The sequence below is a fragment of the Ursus arctos genome, unplaced genomic scaffold (assembly GCF_023065955.2).
Source record: "Ursus arctos isolate Adak ecotype North America unplaced genomic scaffold, UrsArc2.0 scaffold_27, whole genome shotgun sequence".
NCBI lineage: Eukaryota > Metazoa > Chordata > Mammalia > Carnivora > Ursidae > Ursus > Ursus arctos.
In genome coordinates this window covers 11,466,962-11,488,898 of record NW_026622952.1, presented here as the reverse complement: position 1 = coordinate 11,488,898, position 21,937 = coordinate 11,466,962, and positions in this window count along the sequence as shown.

Sequence of the window (21,937 nt, the reverse complement as noted above, 5' to 3'; positions counted from 1 at the left end):
TTTTGCTATGGGAAGCCAAGAAAATTATGGCAGCGTAAAGGCCATTTGGGTAATAGCTGAAAATCTTCTGGGGAGTATTTATCCCATTAAGTTGTTGGCAGGAGGGGGACATAAGGTGCAAAGAAAGTCATCACACAGTGGTCTGATACAGTTTCCAGCTCCCACAGACAGAAACATCCTTGTGACGTAGGTGTTCGGGCAGTATCGGTACTGAAAGAAAGGACGTTGATAACGCACACCAGGCCCTGACTTTTGGGAATTGGCCAATATAGAGGTGGAATGTTCTGACATTAGGGACATCCCGCACCAGAATGGTCCATTCGTTACAGCCGATGAACCCACAATCACTTCATTATCACCCAGAGTCCGTAACCTTTTACCTCTTAAGGTGGCTACTCGAAAACTTTAACACTCCATTTGAGGGATTATTTTTCTTTTGGGTCGCGTGGTGGTTGGTACCTTTTCAGGTGGCAAATCTAGAACAAAAACTTATATATAGGTTGGATGATAAGCCCACACTCATGGGAGAAGAAACTGATCTCAGAACCTGTGAGATCTTAACAGAATTAAAAGCTGACCTTTATCCCTTCTTTTTACAGCTAGTTAGCAGGCGATTACTAGGAGGAAGATCTCCGCAGACCCCATCACTTGACAGCCTTGTCTCAGACCCCGACTGACCTCCAGCCCTACTCTGACATTCGACAACCCAGCAGCAGCGTGCTGTGGCTCACTGAGCTGAGACAGGAATCCCTCTGGAAAGGAAAGGACCAGTTTCAAGTGTCTCTGGGGGCTTCTAACTTCTGGCCCTGTTTCCTCAAGAGGCCAGTTTCAATCTCGAATCCCACAGGTCACGTGCTGGAGTGACTTCTGCCCTACCTCCCCTCAGGGGCCTGGTCAGCTGGGGAGCGTCGGAGAGAAGGTAGGGAGTACTGGTACTCTTCCGTGGCTCCTGCGAAGCCTCGCTGAATACTTATCTTGGAGATTTTTTTCCTACATCACTTTCTGCTAGGCTGGAGTTCTATGGAAGACGCGTGCCATTAGCAAATTGGCTTTCCACACCTCACAAACCGGCTTATGTACTTGCTCCCAGCGCACACAGAATACCTGCTTTCATTTCCAAAGTTGGCTGGCGTTTCAGGCCCGAATTGGTGTGAGCCTCTGTCCAAGGCCTGGTGAGAAGGGCCTGCTTGCCTAAGAGGATTAAACAGAGCACAGTCAGCCACGTGTCCACAGAGACCATTTAATGGCTTCGGCTCTAATCTCCCACTCATGTAGGCCTTGTCAGTGACCACCGGTCATGACTGGGTTTCTTCCTAACTGCTGTGTCTTTCTTTACTTCCCCTTCACAAACCCCATCTTTATTCTTCTGAAGAATGCCTCCCCGTCCTCAGAGCTCACGTTTTGCTTCTCCCTCCACGGGGCTGGGCTCCTCAATGGCCCCCTTCGGAGCCTGTTGGCATTTCAGACCGGAAGTAGACCGGTGCCACAGGCTCACGTCATCATTTTGGAAGAATTTACCTAAGCAGAACATTCCCCATCACAAAAGAAACATCTCCTTGATTGGAGAAGACAGTCAACGTCTGGGTTTGTGAGCCATGTCTGTCTCCAGCTTTTCTATGACTGGGAAGACCCAGCTACCGGCCGGCCACCTTGTGATGCTGCTTCAATATGCTTTCCCCCAGTGCTTTGAACACCGACTTTGATCCAAAGGCCAGGCTCAAAAGTCACTTTTCCCACAGTGCCCTTCGGCATTGTGGAGACGGTTTAATGGTTTCCTTCTTTGGTAATGGGGCTGACTTTCCCCTCCGGTCAGGGAGACATCCAAAAGTATGTCAGCTGCAAAAGAGAAAATTCTAACTAACATATCGGTGTTTGATTTAATATTTTTGAGTTAGATTTATTAGTAAAACTGGTCTGTGTGTGCGTGCTACCCCATCACTGTCAAGTTTTGGCGTCGGTGCTATGATGGCTTTACAAGAAGATGTTGGAAGCACTTATTGTCTTTACCCGAGAAAAGTTGTTAGAGCATTAGAATGATCTATTTCTTAGAAATTTAAAATAATTCTTATGTGAAATTATCTGGGCCTGACAGCCAGACGATGCCTCCTCGGCTTTACACACGCTAACTCCTTAGGATTCACGCTTGTGTGCATACGGCTGAACATGGAATTTTCTTTTAATTTTCTCCATCTTTGGATGGAGATTCGCTTTTCTAATTCTCCGTTCTGATTCTCCTTTCTAATTTTCCATATTTGTATTTCGTACCTCCTTTTGGGGGAAGGGGGTTATGAAGGGTTTTTCTATTTTGTTTGAAAAGCATTGTATTTTGGGTTCATTTATTTTTTTTCTGCCAAACATCTAATTTTTAAAAATGTATCCATTTCAACTCTCATCATTATTCATGTCTTCCTTTGGCTTTCTGTAATTCCCTTGTGTTCTTTTTCAAACTTCTTGAGTTGAATAATGAATGCATTATTTTGTTTATTTTTTATTCGGTAATGCTAAGTGCTTAAGCCTAAAAATTTTCCTCTAAACACTGCTTTAATCACAACCTTAGGTTATGAAGCATAGCTTTAAACATTTACTTATAATTACCATTATCTAGGTTGTCTGCACAAATGTCCTGGGGTCTGCTCTGAATACCTTCCTACGTTAAGGTTTTGGCTTTCCCCTCTTTTGCGGTGAGCGGGGCTGGGGGGGTGGGGGTCTTAGAAGGCACAGGTAGCTTGGCGTAGGGTTCCATCCTGGGACACCCACACACCCCTGTCACTCTGAAAGGGCAAACTTTAGAACACCACTCTAGAATGGGCTTTCTTTCTTCTGTGTTCTCTCCGGGAACTTAAACTTAATGGTGCCGCGTATAGCACTCTCGGTTGGGTTTTATAGTGCTATTTCACTTACTTTCAGAGATGTTAGCATCTGGCTTTAGGGTCTGGAGAGTCAATATTTATGGAGTGCCAGGCCCTGGTCCGACTTTAGTATTCCTTGCTCTTGTTACTGTCACTTGGCCAGTTCCAGAGAACCTCAGAATGGTTTAGGAGGTGCAGATAAGATTTGGGGTGTGTTCCAGAAAGGGAGAGAGACACACAGCATTTTATCCACCATCTGTTATCGGATGAACTGGTACTTAGTTTGTTGAAGAGTACTTGAAAAGTTTTCCAGACTCACGAGGCTCCTATACAACTTAAGCTTGAGTTCCAAGTGACCACTTTCCTGAAGAGAAAAAGAATGCTCTCAGCCGACATATTTCCTGAATCCTAGCCGATCTTTCATCTCCTAAGTCATATGCACCCTCTATGCCTTTGACTTTCCATTAAACAAGTAGAGTTCATTGGCCTGATTTATTCTGTTGAAAACACGGGGCACCCAGGACTGGTAATAAAAGGCGGATGGCTGTCTTCTGCCCCTGTTCAAGGAGAATACCCAGATCCAGCCCTTTGTAGACTTGACTTTGAATGTGGAAATGTACTTAGCGTCTCCTGTGATTCCCTGAGGCTGTCTAAGGCAGTCTGGCAACGACAGCTCCTGGAGAGGGCATTAGGTATGTCCATGTGCCCGTTGTCTGGTCTCTTTTTTAAACCTGCACAAATTGCTTTGGTCAACAAATTGCCTGAGTAAGAGGGGCGGGCCATAGGTCTTTGGGTCATGCCGTTCCTCTGGCTTCCCTGGATAAGACTTACCTCCAAAGAAAGAGAATCAAGAACTAATCATAAATCACGCTGGAAGTTTTATATAAAACCGTAGAATAATCAGATGGAGTAGAGTGTGTCTGAGTCAGAGTTTTGCTCGGGGCCCACTAGCTCATCAGTGTGTACGGCTCCCTCACCCTGTGCTGGATGCCATGTGCTCTCAGTGAGCAGCGGGGAGATTGAGGCCAACTCTGCATTCGGGGAAGCCAAAGGCAGTGCCAGGTTAAGTTTGTAGACCCTTTTCAGCCACCTGCCTTATGTCATGATGCTTCAAAATGCCTCCGGCCAGAGATCCACTTCCCACACTGGGTCAGGCTTTTGAAACAGAAAATCCTCCTGAAACAAGAGTCGGCAGGCTCTCCTTTAGGGATGTGGCAAATGCAAGCATTTTAGCCCTGTCTGCATACAGCTTTGGGTTATGTTATGCCTTTGAATTTGGCGTTTATTTCTAGCACTTTCCGAAAGAGGACGGTGTAGCCAGAATATCTTCCAAGACAGATGGCTCTTCTATTTACTTTTTCAAAGGAGGGTGTAGAACACGGAGAATAGGTGATCAGAGAGCTGGCGGTGGAAATACACGATCTCCAAAGAGCCCTGTGATCGTGTGAAGCGAGAGTTCAGGCAAGATGGTCCACACGTGGATAAGGACTCTACGCACATTGCTGGGGAATCTAGAACTGACTTCCAGAGAATGCTTCCCTCTGGACCTAGCTATCTTAAGAGGCAAGTTTCATCTAGCTGGTTATGGAGATAGCAGATAGAGATAAAAGCCCCATTAAACTTTTCTTTTCTTTTCTTTTCTTTTTTTTTAAAGATTTTATTTATTTATTTGACAGAGATAGAGACAGCCAGCGAGAGAGGGAACACAAGCAGAGGGAGTGGGAGAGGAAGAAGCAGGCTCCCAGCGGAGGAGCCTGATGTGGGGCTTGATCCTGTAACGCCGGGATTGCGCCCTGAGCCAAAGGCAGACGCTTAACCGCTGTGTCACCCAGGCGCCCCCCGTTAAACCTTTCTGTGCAAGGACCAGCCTGACCCTTCTGGAGAACTGAGAGAGACTCTGGGCTAAAAATCACCTCTCCTTCTAGAATTATCTTTGAACCACTACATCCAACTTTCATCCTGAGGGCATTTATCAAACTCCAGTGGACAGGCCACAGAAGAAAACACCTAGGGATTTCATAAAGCATGAAATCTAGTGGAAGGTCTTCACACAGAAAACTGGGAGCCCAATGTGTTGTATCTTTAATGTAAGCATGAATTAGATATATGTTAGCTTCTCCCCCTGCCACCACTACCCAAAACATCAAGGAATATCGCCTTTCTTCCATCTTATTATTGGGTAAGGGAACAAAATCTCTGCTTTGATTATTCATAAACACAAGGCCGTCGTATAATTTTCCAACCTCAATTCACACTACCTGGGTAGTCCCAAGAAATAAGCTCAAGTTGGGAATTAGTGGAGGATTACTGGCTTGGCGGTGGCCCTAGGCTCAAGGTACTAAGAAAAATGAAGGCTCTCAGATTCATCTCAGAGAATTTCAATTGATCACCAGTACAGAACACAAAACTCACAACGATACCAACATAATACCACTGGGGGGGAAAAAAGACAAGAGATTCAGCTTCCAAAAGGTTTCAGATATTAGATTATCAGCCAAAGAATATAAAATGAGTAGTTTAAACTATGGGAAAAAATTGAAGGTCTAGATTAGTTTGCCAGGGCCATCATAGCAAAGTATCACAAATTTGGTGGCTTCGACAACAGATATTTATTTGCTCACAGTGCTAGAGGCTAGAAGTCCAAGATCAAGGTGTCACTAGGATTAATTTCTTCTGAGGCATCCCTCCTGGGCTTGTAGATGGCCATCTTCTCTCTGTCTTCACATGGTCTTCCTGCTGTGTATGTCTGTGTCCTAATCTCTTCTGTTAAGGGCTCCAGTCATATTGGATTAGGACCCACCCCAATGATCTCATTTAACCTTAATCACCTCTTTAAAGGCTCCTTCTCCTATGCAGTCACATTCTGAGGCACTGGGGGTTAGGATTTCAATAGACTAATTTTGAGGGGATTTCAGCCCATAACAAGCTATGTAGAATATAAGCAAGGAAAAAAACTTATAAAAATTTTCAAGTGTTTTTGAAAAAATATCCAACTAGAATTTCTAGAAATGAAAAAATACTGTAACTGTTTTTGTAAGCATCAGTGGATGATTTAAGAGAATTTACCACAGCCGAAGAAATAATTAGACAACTGGAAGACAGAACAGCAGTTTACCTATTTTACAGTCGAGAAAAAGAAAGAGAAATGATCAGAATTGAGTAAAGACTCCAATCCTCAGAATTAAACATCCTGAGGAACCTAAGCCAGCTTTGCAAAAGAGGGAAAAGAAAGGAAGGAAGGAAGAAAAGAAAGAAAGAAAGAAAGAAAGAAAGAAAGAAAGAAAGAAAGAGAAAGAAAGAAAGAAAGAAAGAAAGAAAGAAAGAAAGAAAGAAGAAAGAAAGAAAGAAAGAAAGAAATGTAGGTACACCCAGATAGCGCTAAAACACTAAAGCCAGGGAAGATCTAAAAAGCAGGCAGAGAAGAAGGATTACATACAAAGGAGTGACAAACTTACAAGTGACTTCTCGAGAGCAACCATGGGAGCGAGAGGACGGCGGAAAAAATTTTAATATGAGGATAGAAAGTAGCTGCCAACCTCCAGCCACACGTGAAGTGAAAATACTGTTCAAAAACAAGAGTGAAGTAAAGATGCTTTGAGGTAAGAAAAAACAGACAGTGATTTAAAGGCAATTCCAAGGGCTTGTTTGAAGCAGAAGGAAGTCATCTTGTGTATAAATATTGAGATGAAAAATGGCATAATGAGCCAAGAAAGTGGCAAATGTATGAGTAAATCCAAAAAGTGTTAACCTTACAAAACAGTGGCAATAGAAAGGAGAAATGCAGGACCAATAGCAGAGAAATCAGAAGGGGTAACAGATTACAATGTCCTAAGGCCGCTAGGATGTGCAGAAGGAAGGAAACTTACTAATTAAATTTAGCATATGATAAGTGAAGTATGCTTGTGAACAATCCTGGAGAAGCCCTGGAAGAGAATTACATTTATAACTTTCAAAGTGGTAGGAATAAATAAAAGGAAGTCAGTCTCTAAGAAGGCAAAAAACCAAGAAGAGATCTGGAGACAGTCACGGAACACAAAACAGCATGAAGAGATACAGTATTTCAGTGATTCCTTTACACGAAGACTCGCTAAATTCCTCTCTCGAAGTCGAAGATGGCAAACTGGATTTACCTAGTTAAATGCTCTTTTAACAGGAAACACATCTTAAAACAGAAGGATCAAAAGATTGCAAGCACAGAATGAAAAAAAAAAAAACAAACCCACAAGAGACAGATCGAAAAGCATTCCTGTTGTTGATGACTTTAGTTTAATTTCCTGTTTAGCACTTTGTTAATTTTGCTAGTCCTTTTTTAACCTCTTAAATTAGATGTTTAATCCACTAATTTTTAAACTTCTTTCTTAATATAGAAACTTAAAATTATAAATTCCCTCCCAAATAGCGCGTTAAATTGCAGTCTATACATTTGGAGAGTGGGGAGGAGGATATATATAAATTTTTTTTTTTTACTATGTCACTTTGCATTGAAAAATATTTAATGGCATGGGGATATACTTTTAATAATGTGTTGTTAAATATAAAACTCAAACAAAGTGTGAGCAATAGGATTCAATTATCCCCCCAAAGACACGGATCTATATATTTGTGCTGTACATGTAGAGAAAAAGGACAAGAAAGAAATATAAGCAACAGTTAACTCAGGCTAGCAGGGCTCCAGCATTTTTAATTTTCTCTATACCTTTCTATAATTCCTGTGTACATTTCCATATTTCCATAATGAAAGGGAATTATTTTTTATAATCCAAAAAGATTTACAAAACAGAAAAGCAACCAACACATGAAGCCATATGCTGGGGAGGGGGGGGAACAGTCTGCTTGTGTTGTCCCAAATAAGCATTATGGCATTTCCCGTTAGTGTCCCAACCCTCGAGGACACGAACGGACACCTGGGAGATAATCAATGGGCCCCCAATGAACTTGCCTCCTCTCCTGGGGGGCTAAGAGCTGACCTGTGCCTGGTTTTGTGATCTCACGCGCTCTCTGCAGCGCTACAGGCCGTCTCATTCTCCTCGCCCTCAGAGACAAGAAGGCGGGGACAGAATATTCAATAATCCATAATACGCATTCGAGATTGGGGTTTCAAAAGAGTAACACAAAATGCTCTGGGAATCTGAGTGTTTCAATGGCATGTACACAATTTCTTATGACATTTTTCCCATTGCCCTATTTTCCTTTTGAGACCGATTTGTTCTTTCCCTAGCTGGGCTTTTCACTCGAGAGAAGAAAAGGAAAATGGCTTTTCTGATGAAATCCCAAGAGAAAACTCTGATGACATTGGAAAAGATTTCCCTCATTTATCCACTGTTGACTTGGAAGGTACGTCTCCTCATCTTCAGAAGAGAGAATAATGCGTAATTCCTCTGAAGTCCTGAGATGAGAAATGATGGATTACCAGAAAGGTTATTACTGAAACATGGGATTTTCTATCAGTGTGGATCTGAGCCTGTCCATCGGTCCGACCACCCATCCATCCATTCAGCCATCCCCCTTTCCATCCATCCTCCTATCCACTTAATCTAATGAATATATGTAGAAAAACAATAACACATTATGCATAGTAATGCTGCAGGGAAGGGAATAAGATATTAGCCTTGGCCTTGAGAGCCTCATGAGCAAACAAAGAGAAGCATATACAGAACTAATTATAATGCAACTTAGACTAAGCGCTGGTGTTTATCTTCTGTACGCGAAATGCCGAGGGGGAGATAATACAAGAGCATAAGTTATTTCCCCTGCCTTAAAGTGGTGGGTAATCTCACTGGGGATAGAAAATGTAACCCCAAGAAACAGTTATATAACAAACTCTGATGATATTCCTTCGGGTGACCTTGGACTCAGAGTTCAAGGAGAGCTAGCTAAGAGAAGTGCATTCCCTTGCCCAGAAATGTGCTTTTTCCCAGGTCCTCAGAGGCAGTGTCTGTGAAAATGCGCATCTCCTCTGTGTGTGGGCAAGTCTGCTGGCACAGGGTTTTACGAGCTGTTTTCTTCAGCTTCTCACCTGCTCGGTTGAAATTCCCAGGCCTCCCGAGACGCATTGTTTAACCAGGGAAGAGCTCAGTTCCACACAGGACTGGCGAGGCTGGCGTGTAAGGCAGTAACAATAGCAGGCGGATGCCCTGACTGTCCCAGGAGCCCACTTTCTAGACCAGCTCTGCCCCGCAGAACTTTCTGCCATGATGAAAGCGCCCCGTGCGACACAGCGGGCCCTCTCTCATGTGGTCGGTGAGTACTTGAAATGAGGCTAGTGAGACTGGCGGATGAAATGCTCCATTTTATTTCATCTTCGTTGTAATAAATTGAGTTCAAATGAAAATGCCTTAATTTTCATTAATTCCAATTTAAATTATGGCCACTGGATTGGACAGCAGAATTCTAGATCATGAAACTCAAGGACGTGGGAGGGGAAGAGTTTTTCTTGTACTAATAGGTGCCCTGGTAATTCACAGAATCACTGAGCCACCAAAGTGGGTAAAACTGGACCTTGGCTTTCGACAGTCAGACGGGCTCGTGGCACAGGGTTCAACTTCTCATTTCCTCTCCACCCCCACGCCCAACTGCAATCCAGTGGTTTCAAACATTTGTACCCTGATGAAACAAAGGACTCACAAGACCACTTAACCCAAATTCCATCAGCTTGAATGCTAACCCCCTGTCCTCTACTTTTGCCACTTTAAGACTTTGCATCAGAGTGAATGAAAAGATCAGGACACTTTCAGAGGCATATCAATAAAGCCTTGTATGGGGCCCAAGCATCTGAATTATTAAAAAATGTATCTGGGTCATTCTCCCATGCTTTTTGAAATGATGTTGCTTCATGCCAGAAGCAGCAACACCATATAGAACTTATTATAATGGGAGCATTTATTCAGACAACAAATATTTACTGAGCAAACAATATGAGGTAGGAATGAGTGTAAGTTAGGGAAAGAGCAGTGAACGAGACAGGCTAGATGACTGTCATGTGGTCTAGTGGGAGACAAAAATAAACTACAAACAAATAAAAAGATAACTTCAAGTAGAGAACGTTCATGGATGTGTGGAAAACGAACCGTGTAAAGAGAGAGAGGAGGGCTGGGTTTAGGAGCTGCTTTAAACTACGTAGTCAGAGAAGGTCTGTCTTCAGAGGTGATGCTGAAGCGGAGACTAATCGTGTGGAAGTCTGGGGGGAGAGCATTCCAGGCAGAAGGAACAGCAAGTGCAAAGACCCTGAGGCAGCAATAAGCCAGGGCTGTCTGAGGGCTGAAAGAAGGCCGCTGTGACTGAGTGTCATGAACGAGCTGAGCTGGGTGCCAAGGAGCCCAGGGGTCAGATCATGTTGAGTTTTACATGCAGGGCAGGTGGCTTCAATTGTAAGAGATCCTTTTGCCTGTCAGGTGGAGAATGCATTATAGGAGGACAAGTGTGGAAAAGTGGGATAGGGGTTCTTGCCGTGGGCTAGGCGGGAGATAAGGACTTGGATCAGAGCTGAGCAGTGGAGGCGGTGAAATGTAGCCAGATTCTGGGATATATATTGAAGTTAGAGCCAATAGGACTGGCCGATCAAATGTGGGGTCCTATTGAAAAAGAAGAGTCACAGACAAATAATTTTTAAGATATGGATGCGAGCAACTGGGTAGGTGATGGTGCCATTTGCCTCACAAAGGAGCCCCAGGGGAGAGAAATAGGCTTTGGAAGACCACAAAGAGTTTACTTTTGGACATTTAAATTTGAGATGTCAATTGGACATCCAGGCAGGGATGTCATATTGTCAGTTTCCTTAGGGGAAACATAGGACTAGAAAGATAGATTTGGGCATCATGAATGTATAGATGGTATGAAACCACAAGAGGTCACTGGATAGAGCATGGGGTGCATTGGGGGCGGGGGATGAGAGGAGAGGAGCGAAGGGAAGGGAAGAGATCCAGAGATTGAATCCTGGGGGATCTCACATTAAGAGGGAGAGCAGAAGAGACTGGGAAAAAGCAGTAATGTGGTTGGAGGAACACAGAAAATGTGATGTCATGGGGCCCTAGAGAAGAAAAAGTTTGAAGAAAGAGGGAGGGGTCCACAGTGACAAGAGCTGCTTGGGTTTTCTGTAAGATAGATCAGAGAACTGACTTCTGGATTGAGTAAGAGGAGGTCCTCAATCCCACTCTCATAGAGGCAGGAGTGAGAAAGCTGGCTGGAAAAAGAGAGGACTGGAAGAGAGAAAATAGAGATGGTGATAACACATCATTTGTGAGGAATTTCACTATAAGGGGAAACAGGTGAGCCATGGTTGGATGGGAATATAAGGTCAAGAAAAAGTTTTTGTTTTGAACAGGAACCATTTCAAGTCAGATGCCTATGTCAATTGGGGACGACACCGGAGTAGGAAGGATTTTGATGGTGCAAAATAATACGCAAGTCTCACGATCCTATGAGAAATCGGTCTGTGGTTGCCTGGAGATTCCTTTCATACCACTGCTCCTCTGTGAGGCACACAGTGACAACGGCTTCTCTGGACACTCTTGAGTTTGCATGTGTGAAAACAAAGGCTTTTCGTGGGATTGGACAAAGGGAGTGCGGCCGCTAACAGCTTGACATCATGGCCTTTTAACAACTCTTGGATTGTGATATCATCAGTTGGCATAAATCTTACCACCAGGGAGACATGCCGCGCATGATATGGCCCCTGGAGGACCGAGTGACTCATCAAGCCTGGTGCTCCCTTAAGGAGAGCCAAGCATAGGGCTGTCCCCTGGGACACCATCTGCTACTGCGACCTAGTGCCAAATATGGGGCCCTACACGGATGGCTCAGGCCTTTAGCATCATTGGTTTACTCAGCAGCGATCAGCCTCTTTTTAGCACTCGTTGTCCTTTCTGCCCTTACCAATTATTCCCTTTCAGGCAGTGGACACTCGGGAGGTCCCAGGAACTCGGTATGGGTGGGCTGGTTCCATCCCCGATCTCTTTCTCCTGAATCGCTCTGCCGTAAGCGGTCAAAAGGAGATCTGTGGGTGGGCATAGAACGAAGCGCACTCTACGCAGGAACACAGCTATGTTGCTACAGAGCCAGGCCGGTGAGAGGCTTTCTCTAAAAGGGATAGACCATTTCTGCCCTCCCCACAAACCCCAGAGCACAGGATTTTTCAACATGGGCCTCCAAAGACCTGGTAATGACCTTGACAGAGCAAACGGCTATGCTCCAGACGAAGGACAGAATAGCCGTAGGTAAGGGACCCAGATCCACCTGTCGAGTCCAGTTTGCCAGGAATCAATGTGCGTCACTGTCCCCCCGGAGAGCCGAGGGCTGCTTTCTAAGTGGCACAACGGGCTGCATTTCCAGCCTTTTCTGGGAACAACTTCCCCCTGGCCTTGGCAATGAAACTGCCAGGAATCCACGCTGGTGACGGCGCGCTCCCACTCCGGGATGCCCAGGCTGAGAAAAGAACGTCTCAGTACTGTGCTGGGTAACTTACAGGACCACAACAGTCAGAGCCCTTTGTGGTTAAAATGAAGTTTGCTTACTCAAGACGGAGAGCTTTGGTGATTGCTGTTCCTGTAGGAAGCCATTTGGGCAAATACTAGAAAGCACAGCTGTGGGGTGCCCCGCAGCAAAACTGCCTTCTCTATGCTTTCTCGGGAGCTGGTGTTTGAATGAGAGAGCACTCCAGTGGCCAATGGGGGACAATCGAAAGAAAGATCAGGTGTCACATGTAAGCATTAAATAACTTGCAACTCCAGGAAATACCACTGAGGCAGAAAGTCAAAGCAACAGCCCTGTGCTGGCAGATTCTGGACTGAAATCTTGCTGGCCTTTTTTTTTTTTCCTTAAATTCTTGAGGGACTTGGGGAAAGGCATTACTATGGAATCGCAGAGGAGCTGATGTAATAATTTATAAGCAATATCAATTGAAATAGTGATTTGGCCATGGTTTGTGAGTCCTAATAGAATAATAACGTTGTACCCGTCACACAAAGAATTATGAATGGGAAGGAGCCTGACAAGGACAGAAGGTTTAAATCAGAATGAGCAAAATAACGGACGCAGGAGGCTCTGAAAGGGTGCATTTGGCCTCCGCATGTTCTTACCAAAATGGACTCTCTCTCCTACCCCTCCAGCTGAGAATTGAACCCCTGGAGTGCAAAACCTCATAATGGTGGCTGGCCAGGACCTCTGGGAAAGGCTCAGCAAAGTGAAGTAGGATACAGTCACATCCTGGTTCCAGTGCGAAGATCCAAGGGGATGCGTAGGGTGTTCTCAGGACAGGAAACAATTACCAGGTCCCCGGGGGGCTCGCTTTAACTAACGCATTCGGCTCCCATGGAATTCCTGAATCACTTGGCTTCACACAGCCCTTGTGCATCCCAGAGGGGACCCATGTGTGCAAGAAATGGCAAAGCTGGTCTTCAGCAGCGCTCCTCCCCTTTGTCTTTGAAATGCAATAGGGATTTGGGCTAGCAGCATGGGCTCGAGATCCAGCGCAGCTGACTTTGAGCAAGTGATTTCACACCTCCAGATTCAAGTTGACGCGTCTAGAAAACGGGGATTCAAATACCTACTAGGTAGGGTTGCCAGTGATAATTCAATGATCCAGTACATGTGAGGTACTTAGTACAATACAGTTCCCGGCATGAGGACACTCACTATATGTTAGTTATTACAAGTTTTGATAAATCTAGAGCCACTGGCAAATCAGTATGTTTCTGAGCAGATGTCCCAAAGGTGCTTATGCATTAGGAACAGGTGGGTTGGAGAGCCAAGGCCGAACCCAAAGAAATGAATATCTGATCCTGACCTTCCGAAGTCTGTGTCCGCTGGGAGACCTCTTAGGCAGATGCCTTCAAATGATGACCAAGTCTTCTCTACTTGGACATGTGGTCATCCTTGGCTCCAGGTCTTGAGTGTGCTCTGTGTGGCTGTTGGAAACACCCCATCTTGTCCACATGCTCTTTGAGGGGCCAGCTAGGAAGCCAGGAACTGGATTTACTGAGGGCCACAGAGAGTGGACCTAGATTCTCTCAGAGTCCCCTCTCCCTCTGAGTACCCAGCAGTGAGGGGCCTCATTCAGACATTTGTCCTCAGAAGGGCCACCGCTCAGACCCAATCAATCTAAGTAGTTTGCCTTTGTTCTTTTGTACACAAAAGGCATGTGTACCTCCCAGGACTCACAGCAGGGAAAAACATAACTAATTAATATAATTTGACTTTGCTTGGTCCTTGATAGTTGATTGATCGATACTAGTGCTTTTTTAATCACAATGACTAAAAAAAAGGAAAGAAAGAAAAGCTAAGATTAATGCCTTGCAAAAGTCGTATTTTCACAAATGCTTATGAGCAAGTTTGAGGGGATACAAAGGGAAATCATGCATCACACTCAGATGTACCAGTTCTCTCGGGCTGCTAGACATATTACCATAATCTGGATGGCTTAAAGCAGTAGAAATGTATTCTCTCACAGTTCTGGAAGCCGGAAATCAAGGTGTGAGCAGGGCCATTTTCCCTCCAAAGGCCCTATGGGAGACACTTTCCCTGCCCCCTTTACTTCAGTTCCCGGTGGGCGCAGGCCCTCCTTGACTCCTGGCACCATAACTCCAATCTGTACCCCCTCTTCACATGCCTTCTCTCTCACTGTCTCTCTGTGTCCAAATATCCCTCTCCTTTCTCTTACAAGGACATCAGTCATTGGACTTAGGGCCCTCCCTAAAGCCAGAACGATCTCAAGATCCTTAACTAATTACTCCTGCAAAGACCCTATCTCAATAAGGTCAGAATCTGACCTATAAATACAGAGAACGAACTGATGGTTGTCAGAGGGAAGGGGATGTGGTGATGGGCAAGGTGGCCAAGAGAAGTGGGGGATACAGGCTTCTAGTTATGGAATGAATGTTATGAGGACAAAAGGTACAGCACAGGGAATACGGTCAATGGTGCTGTATGGTGACAGATGGGAGCCTCCCTTATGCTGAGCACAGATCATGTACATGTGACATCGTGTATCAACTAGACTCAAATTAAAAAAAATACAAAATAAGGTTATATTCCGAGGTTCCAAGTGGGCATGAATTTTGGGAGAATACTACTGAACACACCACAGCAGGGATCATGTAATTTAGTACGAGAGATAAATAAGACAACAGCTCTTAGCTAGAATAGAAGGTGGAACCTATGTTCTATGAGAGACTTGCGAAGCATTATGGGTATAAAAAGGAAAGAATGTTCCCACTGAGCAGATCTGGAGGAAACTGGTAGATAAAGTGACTTGAGAGACAGACCTAGTCAGAAGAGAGACATTTTGTAAGGTAGGGCATTTCTAGAAAAGGAAAAAACCTAGGTACAAAAACAGAGAAAACAGGGACTGCTCAGGGAACATGGGATTCCGCCTACAGTGTTATTCCGAATAATCGTTGGCGACTTTATATGTGGCATTCACCTTGATCACAAACGTCTAGCACAGTGCTCTGCACACACCACAGTCAGCTGTAATTTGTTGGCTGGTAACATAAAAACGCTTAACTCCGCCTCTCCAGCTGAAATTCTAGAATTCCTAAGCTAACCTTTGCGGTCACGCTCATTATTCTTCACCAACAGGCACTAAATAATATAATCAATGTAATGATGACAATAAAACTGATTTAGGTAAACAGCTAATTAAAGTTGAGCCTGGGGGGGTAACAGGGCCCTCATTACTAAGTTAACTAATTGCTTTCCCTATTCCTGGAACAAATTCCCACTCCATTGTCCTCCTGTCATGCAACAAATTGAAGGTTTACAATGTGCAAGGGAAATCAGTAATGAACAGCAGAGAATGGTCCCCACTCTGTCCTGTTCACAGACAAACGTGGAACCCAACTGCCCATAAGCCAGTGACTGCAACCTGAGGTCACATTTCCCCGCATACCCAAATTATGATGACTCTGGTTTACCTGCCAACGTCCCAGGGGCCTCCCTCAACAGACCTTCCTAAAGAGTCCTGAGGTGGCCCACCTTGGTGTGTGAGCTGGTCCTCCCTGCCCTTTGCTGACTGCCAACCCCGGAGGTCAGCAACCCAGGCCAGCCCTCTTAACCTGGCTCCTAACTGTGGCTCCCAGATGGCCCTGTCTGCAGGAGGAGCCTGGGGCCGCCGCCAGCCCTGTGTAGGTCATCCTGGCTTTCTGCAGAGATTGCCCACTGCTCCCAGGGTCCTGCTCTCTCAGGTCCCGTCCAGGCTCTGTTTAGCATGTGAGATCATCATGCAGTTAAGCTTTTGCCCGGTCTCTTGGTTGTTTAAGCTCCATCTCCTGCACCCGTGCTTGACCTCCTCTGGGTGCAGCTGCTGCTTCTCGGCTCTCATTGGCAGGCGCTATCCATCAAATGGCATTAAGGTGACCAAATACATCAGAACCTCGGAAAACCACAGAATGCTTTACCTTCACGGAATGCAAGGGATTTCATTAACCACTTGCTCCAACTTCCTCATTTTGTCGAGGTTAGAAGATCATTTCCAAGGCCGTACACCTCACTGTATAGTGGAATGGATACTTACTTTATTACCAGTCTGTTGTAGAGCTGCCCTCGAGCTGATGTGAAAGAGCCCCACAAGCCAGGTGGCTTCGACAGCAGAAATGGGTCGTCTCACAGTTCTAGAGACCGGAAGCCTGAGGTCAAGGTGTCAGCAGGGTTGGCTCCTTCGGTGGCTGAGAGGGAGAGGCCTGAAACAGCATCTCGTGTTCCTTGGCTCAGAGGGGAAGCACCGTCCTGATGTTTGCCTTCACTTCACACGGTGCTCTCCCTACGTGTATGTCTGTTTCCAGACGTGCCCTTTGTGTAAGGACATCAGTCCAGTTAGATTAAGGGTCCACCCTACTCCAGTGCGACCTCATCTAACTAATTACATCTGCAATGATCCTATTTCCAAACTAGGTCTGCTCCGAGACACTGGTGGTTGGGACTTCGGCATCGGAATTTTAGGGGACACGATTCAACCCATCACATCTGTCCTCGCTCTGATCCAAGGAGAGCGTGGAGTGGACAGTCGCCTCCACATGCGATTAGAGTCTGTCAGGATAGAAAGATCATGAGTTCACGGAAGCAGGCACAACTGTTTTGTGGCAGACGTGTTCCATGTTTACTTTAAAACGTGCCAACCTTCGGGGCGCCGGGGTGGCTCAGTCAGGTGTCCGATGCTGGGTTTCGGCTCAGGTCCTGATCCCTGAGTCGTGAGACCGAGCCCTGTGTGGGGCTCTCTGCTGGGCTCGGAGTCGGCTTGAAATGCTCTGCCCCTTCCCCCACCCCTACCCCCCTCTCTCTCTTCCTCTCTCTCAAATAAATAAATAAAATCTTAAAAAACAAAAACCAACAACAAAAAACAGGTCAACCTTCAAAACAAACTCCATCTTCTTTCTGTCTTTTAAACTACTTTGCATCAAAAACACGTAATGAAGGCTCGTCAGCGTCGACAGCTCTCTGGAAACCCGGGGTGTCTAAGGGCATTGGGTGCAATCAGAACCCCGAGGCCTTTCAGGGGAACAGCCAACGTAGACACTCCTTGTGGCTGGCCACTGTTATTCCAGCCTCGCATTCAGAGCCCCGCCAGAAGCCACTGACATTTATTTAGAAACTAATTGTGCTGCGGTTTGGGACCCGAAATGGAAAAAGATCAGTTCACATTGCAATCCATCTTGGAATGGAATGGCTGTTGTGGCACCAGAAGAAAATTGTTTCATTAAGTCAAAGGCAAACCTCAATTCAAAGGACAGAAAGGCAGAGCCGTGAGCTGCGGGGCTCTGTGTCTCAGCCCGGACGGCATTTTAACAGCACTGCAGCGCCTATACCTCTAAACTCCCTTTCTCTCCCCGCTTTCCCCTAGCAGTTACTTCGAACTATCCGCAAGCATTTTAACCCCAGCTACATTCTATTCTCAGACTGGTTTGACCCTCCTCTTCCAAGGAAGCTATGCCTCCCCCTCTACCATTTGGGGTGGTCCCCATCCTCTGAACCATGACCACATTTAATATTGGGACCCCCTCATCCAACACCCAAGAGAAAACCCTGGAGGACAGCTATTTTGCTCTGCATGCGTGTATCTGGATTCCCCGGGAGCATGTTGGGAATGCAGAAGCTTTGGCTCCACCCAGACCTGCTAGACCAGAATCTGTATCTGAAGATGCCATGTGAGCGACTCCTTCTTATCTCCCTGACACATATTCTGTCCTCTCTGGGCTGGCTCCTGTTCGTGGTCATGGAATGCAAACTACTTGAACCTTCATTATTTGTCTCCCCAGACCCTCTTAGTTCTCTACAAAACCATCAATATTTTGATATGACTCATAGGATGGTCAATCTGAATTTCCCACTCAAACATAAATACTTGACTTTCTGCTGTTTTGGATTCTCGATGTCATTGTTTCAACAAATCTAGTATGTTGGGCATTATCCTCGGTTAAATTCAAACTTTCTATATTTTTTAAATTGAGGATTAGAGGGACGCTTGGGTGTCTGAGTCGGTTAAGAGTCTGCCTTCGGCTCAGGGCGTGATCCTGGCGTTCCGGGATCGAGCCCCACATCAGGTTCCTCCGCTAGGAGCCTGCTTCTTCCTCTCCCACTCCCCCTGTTTGTGTTCCCTCTCTCGCTGGCTGTCTCTGTCTAATAAATAAATAAATAAATAAATAAATAAATAAATAAATCTTAAAAAAAAAAAAAAGTCTGCCTTCGGCTCAGGTCATGATCCTGGAGTTCCGGGATTGAGCCCAGCACCGGACTCCCTGCTCAGTGGGGAGTCTGCTTCTCCCTCTCCCCTTACCCTGCTCATGCTCTCTCTCTCACTCTCTCTTTAAAATAAATAAATAAAAATCTTTTTTAAAAATTGAGGATTAGAGAATGTTAACCATGAAAGGGAACTTAGGGGTCATTAAGATCAACACTTGACAGATGAGGAAACTGAGTCACAGCAGAGTCTTAGCCTTAGACAAGCTCACCTGTGTCCGAGTGTCAGGAACCCACTCCTTTGGGCTCCAGTGTGTGTGTTCTGGGGCACAGCACACTGATTCATGCTGCGCTGGGCTGGTTACTGATTGCACCAGGTGTCTGGCCTGGTAACTTGTCACCTCTAACCAAGAACACAGGACTGGAAGCTGAATGGAACTTCCCCTGCTATATCCTACCCTCTGAGCTCTGCTCCAGCACCCTGGTGTGAAAGGAGAGTGAATGAAATGGGAGTCTTCCCTGTTTGTTCTCACTGTCATAATAAAACACTGCTTAAGGAGTCTGCAACCTATCCCACCTACCAGGGACCTCAAGGGGGAGCATTCTGATTAGACATCTAGAAACATGGAGAGGGCGTGCCTCCCGCAGATAGCTCAATTCTTTGTGCGATAACCAGACTTCAAATACGGCTCTGCCTCTCCATCTACTATGTGTTTTCACAACGCCGAAGGGCCACGAGCAGTAGAGACACTCCGGAATCAAGCTCCCGGGCTCTGATTAGTTAACTCATTCAACTAACTGAGGGACAGGAGGATGGCCTGGAGGGCAAGAGCTATGGGGTCTTCCAGAATGTCATTGACCTTGGGCACATGGGGCCCTCTACGTCCTGTGTTATCCCATGACCACAAGCCCCACATCCACCCACAGCATTCATCAAAGTCTGCCTGGGCCAAGCCTGGGCTAGGTGTTCTGGGTCTGTTACCAACACCGCCAAGCCTGGGCTAGGTGTTCTGGGTCTGGTTACCAACACCGCCAAGCCTGGGCTAGGTGTTCTGGGTCTGGTTACCAACACCGCCAAGCCTGGGCTAGGTATTCTGGGTCTGTTACCAACACCGCCAAGCCTGGGCTAGGTGTTCTGGGTCTGTTACCAACACCCGCCACTAGCCTTTTTCACTGATAGGCATGCTGAGGCCCAGAGGCTGTGTGAGTTTTATCCCAGTGACATCAAGTTAGAAGAAGCATTGGAGCGGAGCAGAAGTCACAAAGTATGAAGCTTGAGGAATACTTGAAAGACAGAAAGGCGCCTCTCCAGGTTGACCTAGAGATGGCCCAGGAATAAATATACAATATTTACGTTACATATTCCAATACATATTTTCTTATTTAAATCTCTGTTTAAGTATTTTATGTACTGTAAATAAAAACAGATGTGTTGAATACCACTCTCATACATACACAACACCCGTCTCGTATGTATGTTTACACATATATCTCATGCCTATTTCATATATGAAAATAAACCTATATATGCATATTTATATGCGCACAGCATCTCTGGGACTATGGGCCTAATCGGCTCACACGCCCTAAGGATATTTTTCTCGGGCTGTGTTTCCTTTTTGGCAACCCCGCAGGCCTAGGAAGGGTGAATGTCAGGAGAGTTCATTTTCCCAGAGAAGAGGACTAACCGAGAAAAGAAAGGCAACCAGTGCCAACTGTAGTGAGTTGGTCTGTCCATGAGGTGGTGGTGTGAGTACAACTGACGTAGGAGGGAATTAAGTCAGGGCAGAGAGCCGCGCCAATCACAAGGATTCTGGAATAATAAATCCACGCTGCCTCCAGAGACGCCCATCCCCCTGTTGGACAGATGCCTGGCCTCGGCCTCCAGGGGCTAGGAGATTTCGCAAACAGAGCTGCTCAGCTTCTAGACCAGTGCAACTGCAGGCTTGGAAGCAGCCCAAGGAGAGGCACCCACACAAAGCCACTCCCGCTGGCCACATGGAACGGCCTTGAGCGGCAGGCTCCCACGGCACGTGGACAGCCCTCCGCACTCCCCGGCCTGGCTGTCTTCTGCAGGCTCCCACGGGCTCTCCACGAGCCGTCCGCCTCCTTGGCGAGCTCCTTCTGCCCTTTGGCCACACACCTGGAGGCTCCCGCCGGGCCGTCTGCAGAGACGCGACCCAGGTCAACAAGAGAGCTCCGCAGAGGGAGAACGTTCCCCAGCCCCACTCTTCGCAGCAAATGCTGCCCGAGCCTGAGCCACACTGAGCCGGTATTTCCCTCTCTGTGGGATCTTTGACGAGACAAAAGACGCTATGAAAGTAACTCCCTTCTAAAGCCTTCCCTGGGGCCGCTGTCTTGTTTTCTAGTTTTATGAAGTTCCATTTCCATGTGAAAAAAGTACCCTGTGTCTTCGCCGGAGCGAAGGGAAAAGTCACCTCGGTGGACTGTCTGCTCGGGGCCAGGCACTTCACATGGTCACTCCCAGTCCATCAAAGACCCTGCTCTTTGGGCCTTTGCGGGGGCCAGGGAGGCTCTGCGAGGCCACGGTCCTGTGCCAGGTGCAGAGGTAGTGCAGACCCAGATCCCTTTGGCTTCCTTCACTCTATTCCCTGTTTCGGAGACGCTAACAACCGGTTTTTGAATGAAAAGTAGTAGCAATGATATGATAACACCCCTGCCCCTTCCCGCGGCCCTTTATAGAACACCAATGCTTTTCGGTTGCAGAGGGCCTGCTCAGACAAATCCTAGCACTGACGCCCACCCCCTCTGCTCTAATTGTCTCCCTCCTTCCCCTCCCCCGCCCCAAGCGATGGGTAACGCCCTCTGAGCTGGTCCTTGCTCCCCAGCCCACTGGAAGCCTGCCGACGGATTGCTGATGGTGTGTCTGCCACTGATGTCCCTGCCCTTGAGGCTTCTGGGGTCACGGATCCTGGGTGGCCCCAGCATGACGGGGTGCTAGAAGGGGGCTGCTCCGTGTGAGCAAATTTGGCCGCTCAGTTTTACCCAGGGCCAGGCCTGGCTGATGCTGGGCAAAACTCAGTGGCGAGGAGGCTCCTCGGGACAGCCTGGCTTCCTTTCTCATCTGCCAACACAGGTGGTCTTTTGGTCGAGGCCCTTAAGTTTGGAAAATAAGTCTTTTTTTTTTTTAAAGATTTTATTTATTTTAGAGAGAGACAGAGAGAGCACAAGCAGGGGGAGGGGCAGAGGGAGAGGGTGGGGGGAAGTATCTTAAGCAGATTCCCTGCTGAGTGCACAGCCTGACGCGGGGCTCCATCTCATGACCTTGAGAGCATGACCTGAGCCAAATCAAGAGTTGGACACTTAACCAACCGCACCACCCAGGTGCCCCGGAAAACAAGTCTTAGGTGTAATTCCAAAGTTAAATTGAACCCAAGAGTGACTTGGATCTGCACGGAAGA